The 8603-nt window shown below is 43.3% G+C and overlaps 1 long non-coding RNA gene across 1 annotated transcript in view; it reads left to right on the top strand.

Moving 5' to 3' along the window:
- Positions 1-3971: 3971 nt before the first annotated feature.
- The window catches only part of LOC107109866, a 9030-nt gene continuing 4398 nt past the window's right edge, over positions 3972-8603 (top strand). The window contains exons 1-5 of the long non-coding RNA XR_001482492.1: positions 3972-4005; positions 4261-4303; positions 5407-5443; positions 6964-7026; positions 8025-8063. This is a non-coding gene — a long non-coding RNA (uncharacterized LOC107109866). The remainder of the gene's footprint in view (positions 4006-4260; positions 4304-5406; positions 5444-6963; positions 7027-8024; positions 8064-8603) is intronic.

The raw sequence follows: 8603 nt of genomic DNA, 5'->3' as shown, positions 1-8603 counted from the left end.
TTTTTTAAAACCTGTCCAATTCCAGAGCTTAAAACAATTACAGCAATCTTAAAGCACACACCACAGACTCCCAACATCATATCCCATCCCCCTATTTTATTTATTTAGAGAATTTACAGGCTGCCTCTCCAAAGAGCTGCTGGATCTACTCTCGTCCGTAATCAACTGTTGCTCCCCTGCTTCTCTGTTTGAAAACCTTGTTCCAGCTCATCTACAACGTGAACACTGCAGACCCAACAGGATTAAGGCTTCAGCCTTGCAGAAACACAGATAGCAACAAGCTTCGTTAAACTCAGTGAGGTTTACTTGAAAGTAAACCGGGCTGTATAGAAGTATTAAAAACCCCTCCCAACATTCTCTCTCTCCTGTCCCACCCTTCCTCCAGAGTCTCCTCACTTCAATAAGCGCCACACACACACCCTCACCCCCTGCCCCTTCCCTAATACCTAACATTCCAAGCCCCTCAACACACTGACTTAGATGAACACTTGGCGTATTAAAAGAAAAACTGTGTTAAACCATGGAAAATTCGAAAAAATAACGAGGAAAGGCAAGGGTGGGCACAAAGACGTTCTTTACAAGGGACAACTTGCATACATATTCTTTACGGGGCGGGGAGAAAAAAAAGAACATTGACAGCCTTGTGCGGGCTATGTAAGGAGGACAAAATTGTTGAGGGGGATTAAGAATTTGGAGAAACACTTTGCGCAGGAATAGAAAAGAGCTTTCAGGGAACAGTGCCTCCTGCCCCACAGGAAAAAGTGGGGCTAGAAACTGGAGGCGTGGGGGAAGTCCCCCCCCACCTGGGGGATACTTCCGACCCCACCTGGCAGGATTTTGACACGCGAGGAGAGGGTGAATGGACAGCGCTAACCACTTTCTAAGCCGTTCTGCCTTTCCCGAGGGGACCGAAATATACCGACTACATACCTCCTGGGGGGGTGGGACGAGCCCGAACACCCTTCCGGAAGCGAAACCCCCAGAACGAGCCCCGCCCCGGAAGAACATCCCCCAATTCCCCCCATCACTGATTGACTAGTGTTTCCCCCGCCGTAGCAAAAACGGTCTTCGCGTCAGGTGGCCACACCCATAGGAATGAGCCCGCCATCGGGAGACCAGGGCCGAGCCAGGCAGGGCCACTGCGCCTGCGTGAGAGGGAAAGCCTCGGTAGGAGAGGGTGTTTTTTTTTCCAATTCCAGGGGCGGGGAAAAGGGAGAGGAAATGCAAATGACACGCCCCGTCGTCACGTGATCGTGAGCGCCCGCACTCTATATAAGGGTGGGCCCGCCCTTCCATTCTTCCTTTCTCCGCCAGCGTCGTGGTGAGTGTGGCTATTCTTTAGGGCTGGTGAGTTGCACCGGTAAAGCGTGCTTTGGCGAGGGGTTTTCCCGTTAATATGGTTTTAGCCATTGCTTAGGGGGGTTGTGGGGTCTTTAGGATGTGTCGTCTGTCGTGGAGAGCCTTGGAAGTGGGAGGATGGAAGCGGATTGTGTTCTCCCCCCCCCCCCCCGCTTTTCTTCCTTCTTTTGGGCCTTCATTTTGAGTGGCACCTAGAGAACATCGGGGGATGTAAACGCGGGGCGGCGGCTAATTTTATTTCTTGCAAATATAGATGAACCAAAAGTGTAAACTAGTGTGCGCGCTTTTGAATTTAATAGAACTTCTCGTCATTTGTATGCTGCTACACGGTGGGGGGGAGAGCAGAAGAAGCAGGATCGAGATAGGTACGGCCTGGTATAAAAGGAACATCGATTACCCTAAGGCACACCGGGCCGTAGAAGCCATGCCACTGTTTTAAAAAGTTAAGAATTCGAGATGGTTTGATTTTGTCAAGAAAGCATCGGTTTATTTTAACCTACTAAAACGACAAGTTAATTTGTAGATGCAAACATAGTATTAATATTTTCTCTTTAGTATCGACTAAAACCTCATAGGTTTTGAGTTTGCTCTTTGCAGATTTGTCGTTTTTTCCATTTCTTCTTTGATGCTTTAGTTTGTCCTTTGAGCACCTTAATGTGGTCAAATAAGGCAGTTTCACGAGGTTTGCCGAATATGCAAAACCCGGAAAACTTTAGATCACCACAAAGGTCTAGTGATAACTGGGGCCTGCTTGTATGCACACGGTACAGTATAACCATTGTATAATGATGCACACATCATTTATGAAATTTACAGCCATGTTATCATTTTATTTAAATGCTGATGATGTGGGCTAGTGTAGTGATTTTATTGGGCAATAATTTGTTTACGAAAGCTTTCACCAAGCTCTCGTGTGTTTTGCCAAGGACTTAATTGGACTCCAGAGTATTGCAGTAAAGGACTTTCTTGTAGGTTACCTGATTAAGCTGATTTGCATGCCTGCACATGATGAAAAATGATGTTGGTAGGGACATCTGAGTGCATGATGAATGCCAACGTCTCTGAGCAGGCACGAGGGTGTGGGAGTAGGTACAGAAGCGTTTCTCCTGCTTTCACCGTTCTGCTCCAGGCCTACTGTGCCTTCCTGCAGGACGTTTCTCTACCAGATGAGTACCTTTACATGTATGTGGGCAGCACAGAATCCAAATTGGGGTGTCATGACTCTGTGTTCTCGCAAGACCTTTAGAGCTGCTTAAAACAGTCCTCAAAACAGTATAGAGTATAAAAACTGCCCTAACTGAAATGCAGAAAATACCACAGTTGGTGGGTTGGATCCAGTCTGCTTACTGCTGGGGAGAGTGGATTAAATCTTGTTTCTATGACCCTGATTAATGCTGGGCTTTTTGGGGAGGGAGTGAAATGGGAAACTTAAGAACTCCTCTCTTTTGTGTAAGTGGAACAGTTACTGGGTCCATACATTTTAATACTCAGTTGTCTATGTGTGGTCCAGTATTTCAAGAGAATTCCTGTGGCAATGTAGCTGAAACCCACGAAGTGATGAATGCCCAACCCTAGAGATCCTGTGGCTTATTTCGGCATAGTCAGTTGGCATCCTTCTTTGATCTCATTGGGCCAAGGGGGAGAGCTCATGTTCAAATTGCCATACTGTTTTGGGAGCATTTATTGGGGGTTTTTTGGGGGGGATGAACAAATCTATGACCTGTCCCATCTGTCCACTGAGTATTTTAGAAAGGAGGGGTGAAAGTGCCCTGGTAATTGTGGCTATTCTGTGACTTCGAGCTGTTTCTGCCATCTTTGTTACTGGTCTTGGTTTCTGGGAAAGACCTGGAAGATAAGTTCACCTTGCCAGCATGGTGCTGTGGTAAAGAGCAGCAGGCTCTAATTTGGAGAACCACATTCTCCTCCACACAAAGCCTGCTGGGTGACCTTGAGCCAGTCACAGTTTTTTCAGAACTCCCTCAGACCCACCCACCTCACAAGGGTGTCTGTTGTGGGGAGAAGGAAGGTGATTGTAAGCCGCTCTGAAACGCCTTTGGGTAGTGAAAAACGTGGTATAAAATCCACATTTTTTTCTACCTCCTGTCTTTTGTGGCAAAATGCTTACGGGAAACCTGCAGTAAGATCAATTAGCCTGTGACAGTTTCTGAGTAGTGGAGCCCAACAACTTCTTACGAACTTGTAGGCTTTTTTCCTTGGATTATTTTTCCCCAAGTAAATAATTTTAGTCTTTATGTTTTAAGCACTTTTAATTTGCCTGTTTTAATCTTGCTGATTGGGCTCTTTATAATCTGCATTCTTGCAATCTGCTTGCTGAATTGTCAGCCATCTTGAGTCTGAGGAGATAAGCTGGAAGATAAATGTTTTTAAACACCTGTGGAGTAAGAAGTACAAATTGAGGCATGTTGAGGCAGTCACTTTTTTAAAATGACAAGGATCATACAGGGCATTATTTGAAAAAAAGTTAAATTCATGAAGCCTTTTTGCATGTCGTGTGGTCATCTTGTGATTTCGTAAAATCAATAAAAGGGAGTACCAAATGCTGTCAAAAAGCACAGGGAAAAGATTCCTAACTTCTCATTGTTTTCTTTGCAGCCTCAGGAGATAAAGACCATGTTATTTGCAAAGGTAATTTTGTTACTTACTATTGATATATAGACCAAAACTGGGGTGAATTGTCTCAAAAAGATGGAAGTCTTGTTTTAAATGCTGATTTACATTGTGCCACAATGATGACACTTATTTGCTACTCTTGATCAGTAGGGTGATGAGAATGCTTAACCACCTTTGTTAAAAACTGAGGCACAGCAAACTCTCCAAAAGTTACCTTAACTCTTAGATTACTTCCACACAGACCTATAACTTGTGCTGGTTTTCTTGCAGGCTTTTGCAACTGGCTTTGTCCTTATGAAAGATGGATTTCCTGGTAAGTCTGACTACTATAAAAGAGATGACGTTGTGTGAGAGGGCTCTATTTTTTCCCAGCATATGCTCCAGAACTAGGGGGCTGTTCTATAAAAGAGATGACGTGTGAGAGGGCTGTATTTTTTTCCAGCATATGCTCCAGAACTAGGGGGCTGAATACTAACTGTCCAGAGATCTTTTCAGGCTTTTCCTGGCAAGTATGTCTGCAAGATATTTTCAGGGGAGACCCCGCCAATGAGGTTTTGCACATGATGACTGCATAGTTCAGCAGACAGTCTGTGATGAACACTTGATGTCTTTCGCTCCTATCTGATGCATCCTCATTGGGGTTTTGAGTCAGTCATAAGGATAGCTCCTCACTGTTACTGATAACATTACTCACAAAGTAGGTGTTACTTTTAAAACAGGGGTTCCCCATTGAGCCTGCAGGCACCTTTTAGATTTTCTCATTTTATTCTCAGTAAACCAGTCCCTAAAGCGCAGCAGCTTGTTGGACTTACCTTTGAGATTTTGAGAGGGGATATGGTGACTTCAGTCCCAAAATGGTTACTGCAGGAGGCCAAGTCAAATCCCAAATGTCTTCTGCGAGAGGTGAAGCCAAGCACAGTACTTCTTGCCTCAGTTTACAGAAGAACTCCCAGAATGGGAATAAAGGTGAATGAAGGAGGAAGGGGAGTAAAAAGAAGGAAAACCTAAAGGGAATGGAACCACATGCTTGGGGGCTTAGCACTTCCTCCAGTTCCTGCTATTGCAGCCTTGGAAAACCCTTTTGTTTGAATGGGGACACTCATAAGAGGCACCTACTGAAAAGTGCAGGGGGTGTCACAGATGCCTTTGGGTGCCAGGCTGGGAAACCCTGCATTAGAATACCTGTGTTTTTTTGGCACTGAGTATAGAGATGTCTTGGTGCCAGCCTTTTTCTCTAAACTACTAGAAAAATATGCTTTTACTGAGCAATGCTGCTATGAAACAAAGGTTTGTCATAACACAAAGAAGGCTTGTTTATGTATTGCTAGCGTTCCCACCAATTAGGTGTATAGAACTGCAAATAACTTTGAAACGTTTTAGTTAATAATTTGTAACACAGTTAAACTTCTGTTATAGATTCTTCAGGATGGCTCAGTCCTGGGTGACCAAACAGGTATGTTGCATAGGAAAAGTTGACTCCAGCAGGAACAGAGCTTGTCCCATTGGCAGGGTATCACTCATGTAGGCGTTGGATTAACCACTGCATGCTTAAATTCACTGAGGGCCTTCATAGACTATTTGATGATAGTCTATTTGATGATTATTAAGAGTGTTTGGTGCCATTTTGCATATAATGTGCTAGATAATCCCAGTTTTTAGTACCTTTACAATGAAGATCTGCGGTCTCATACTGGCACCCACATTATGGCAGATGCTTTAGCCCCAGTATGGATAGTAGGATGATGCATTTGGTTCCCTGCTAGTTCAGCCTGTGGCAAAAACAGCCACTCAGTTTTGTATCAGCTAAAGGTTTAAGAACAGCCCTGTATCATATTGCTCCACTAGCTAAAACTTTGAAGCCTTAGTGAAAGAGCTACTTAAATTCCACTAAATAAAACTTGAAGCCTTAGTGAAAGAGCTACTTAAAAGTTGAAGGAGGACTCCTTTGGCTTGAGGAACTTCCTCTTGGCTGAAGTAGGATCCTGTTGAATGCATCGTTCCAGATCTCAGGCACCAGGGACCTGTGCCTTTTGAGCCCTGTATTGACTAAGTTTTGCCCTAGAATTGAAATCTGATCTAGCCTTAGATCAAGATGGGTAGCCCTGTTAGTCTGTCTGTAGCAGTAGAAAAGAGCAAAGAGTCCAGTGGCACCTTAAAGACTTAACAAAATGTGTGGCAGAGTATGAGCTTTCATGAGTCACTGCTCGTCATCTTCAGCTACCTCTAGCTGATTTAGCTTGATTCACCTGATAATGTCCTGCAAAGTGAATGTGAAACCAGCAATAGGGAGCATTATAAAAAAGTACTGCTGTGTACTTAACTAATTCAGCCGTGGTTTAAACAAGTACTTGGTGTAGTGGTTAGGAGTGTGCTCTAATTTGGGAGAACCAGGTTTGATTCCCCACTCCTCCACATGAAGCTGCTGGTGTGACCTTGGGTCAGTTACAAGTTCTTTCAGAGCTGTTCTCACGAGCAGTCCTGGAAAGAGCTCTCAGCCCCACCCTACCCCACAGGGTGTCTGTTGTGGGGAGGGGAAGGGAAAGGAGATTGTAAGCCACTCTGAGATTCGGGTAGTGAAGGGTGGGGTATAAATCCAATCTCTTCTCTCTCCTAATGTAATTTGTACCATTATGAGAGTCTCCTTATTCAAACAGTGTTGGACTTCGTAAGGTGCAGTTGTATTGACTTAATCCTCCAAAGGTGTCTAAGCAGTTCTGCAGCTCAGGAGTGAAGTAAATTAGCTGATGCAGGGAAATTTGGATGGGAGCCACTTTATCTGTGCTAGTGTCATTGCTGGTGCCTGTGTCTTATTGCCATGGTGACAAGCTCTTTGAAACTACTGTACATGATGTTGAATCAGGTCTCTGATCTTTATGAGGATAATGAAGTCTACACTGATACAGTGGAAGTATTGTTGCTAAAAATAAAATTGGAGGGATAAAGAGTGATTAAAGCTTAGTCTTTTCCTTGCAGGTCATTCTGATCCAGCTACATTGGGAGTAAGGCTTTGATTGAGAAGCTGATAAGAAAAAAAAGGTGGGTTTAGGTTGACTTAAAAAAAAGCCTTACCTTCTATCAAGAGCCGTCAAAATAATGCAACCTTGTGCGAGCTTTTGAGTTCTCCAGAACTCTTCATCAGACTGGTTCTTAGGAAATGCTTTGTGTGTGTGTGTGTGTGTGTGTGTGTGTGTGTGTGCGTACCTTTCAGGGCCTGATCATCTTATTTGCATCCTGTGTTGGGAGCAATGGGCAGCGACAATTCCTGTGGATCTTAGGTCAGTAGCTTCAGGAGATCTGGTTTAGGATTTATCACTAGGTCATAATTTGTCCTCTGCCTACCCAGAAGCAAAGAACATTTTGCAGGATTTGTCACACCCTGAACACTCCCTGTTTGAACTGCTGCCTTCGGGTAGAAGATATAGGACAATTAAAACAAGGACAAACAGATTAAAAATAGTTTTTATTCGAGAGCTATTATTGCTTTAAATGCTGTCTGAAATTGGAATTTGGGTGACATTGGTGGTTTAAGTTGCAATGTGAACCTTAAGGGAGTTATGGAATGGTTGTGAATGGTTGTGTGAGTGCATATGAGTATGGCTGTAGATCACTGAAATGATTGCACCTTTAATTTCGTTGTACTATGTACAATGACAATAAAGTTTATTATTATTATTAGAAGTCTGTGATAAACCGGATAGATCTCCGGCTGCACTGCATCTCCCCTCCCATGGGAAACCCTGAGAAAGAAGTATGGTGTTGCTCTTCTAAGATGCCCTGCAGTGGCTCTTTTTTCCTTGAATGCCACTTGGGGGTGCTGTATGGCAACATTCTCGAGGTTCTTCCACCCAGTACAGTCACTTAATGCAAGCAGCCTGTGTGATGAGTAGAAAAAGAAAACCCCTGACTTGAACTCTGGAGGTCTGTAATTAGCTCTATCTGACTTCAGGCATCTGCTTGCACTTTCTTTTCTGTTGGCTGACTTTCTGTGACCCGTCACTAAAAACAACCCCCAAACCTTTCTTCCTGGACTTCAGGTGACTTCGGAAATTTTTGGAGTTATGTTGGGAATAATGGTAAGTCATTGCAGAACTTCTGTTTACTCTTAATTAGAAAAAAATACCGTATTACATTAACAATCCATTATTATAGCGGTTTCGAAAGCCATATACGCACCCTTAAGAGTAATTCTTTAAACTATGAAAATGAAAAATTAACATGCTCACAAGTATACAACAGTATCATTTGTTATACAGATGTACCACTACATTGCACAACAATTTGATACTGATTTTAGCTTAGAAGAGACATGGGGGGTGCAAGAATAAATCAGCTGTTTGGAAGGATCATGTTTTAAAGCTTGAAATGGTGTGGGTGGTATGCAATTAAATAAATGGTCATTTTGTTGCTGTAGATTTTCTGGGATGTGTGGCTGTGGTTTTTCAGGACAGGAAACTATGTCCTATTTATTTTTAAACTCTCTTCTTTCCTGTTGAAATTATGTTTATGTTTGTGAATTTCAATGGCTTCCCTGTGTAATCTGACATGGTAATTGAAAGTGTTGTCCAACCTTTCAGTGTCTTGGAACAAAATACTGTGTCCTGTTTGAGTTAGGC

This window comes from Gekko japonicus, unplaced genomic scaffold (assembly GCF_001447785.1).
Source record: "Gekko japonicus isolate JY-2015 unplaced genomic scaffold, Gekko_japonicus_V1.1 scaffold3701, whole genome shotgun sequence".
Taxonomy (NCBI): Eukaryota; Metazoa; Chordata; class Lepidosauria; order Squamata; family Gekkonidae; genus Gekko; species Gekko japonicus.
Note: the sequence above shows the minus strand (reverse complement) of the source record. Positions and strands in the feature narration are given on the sequence as shown.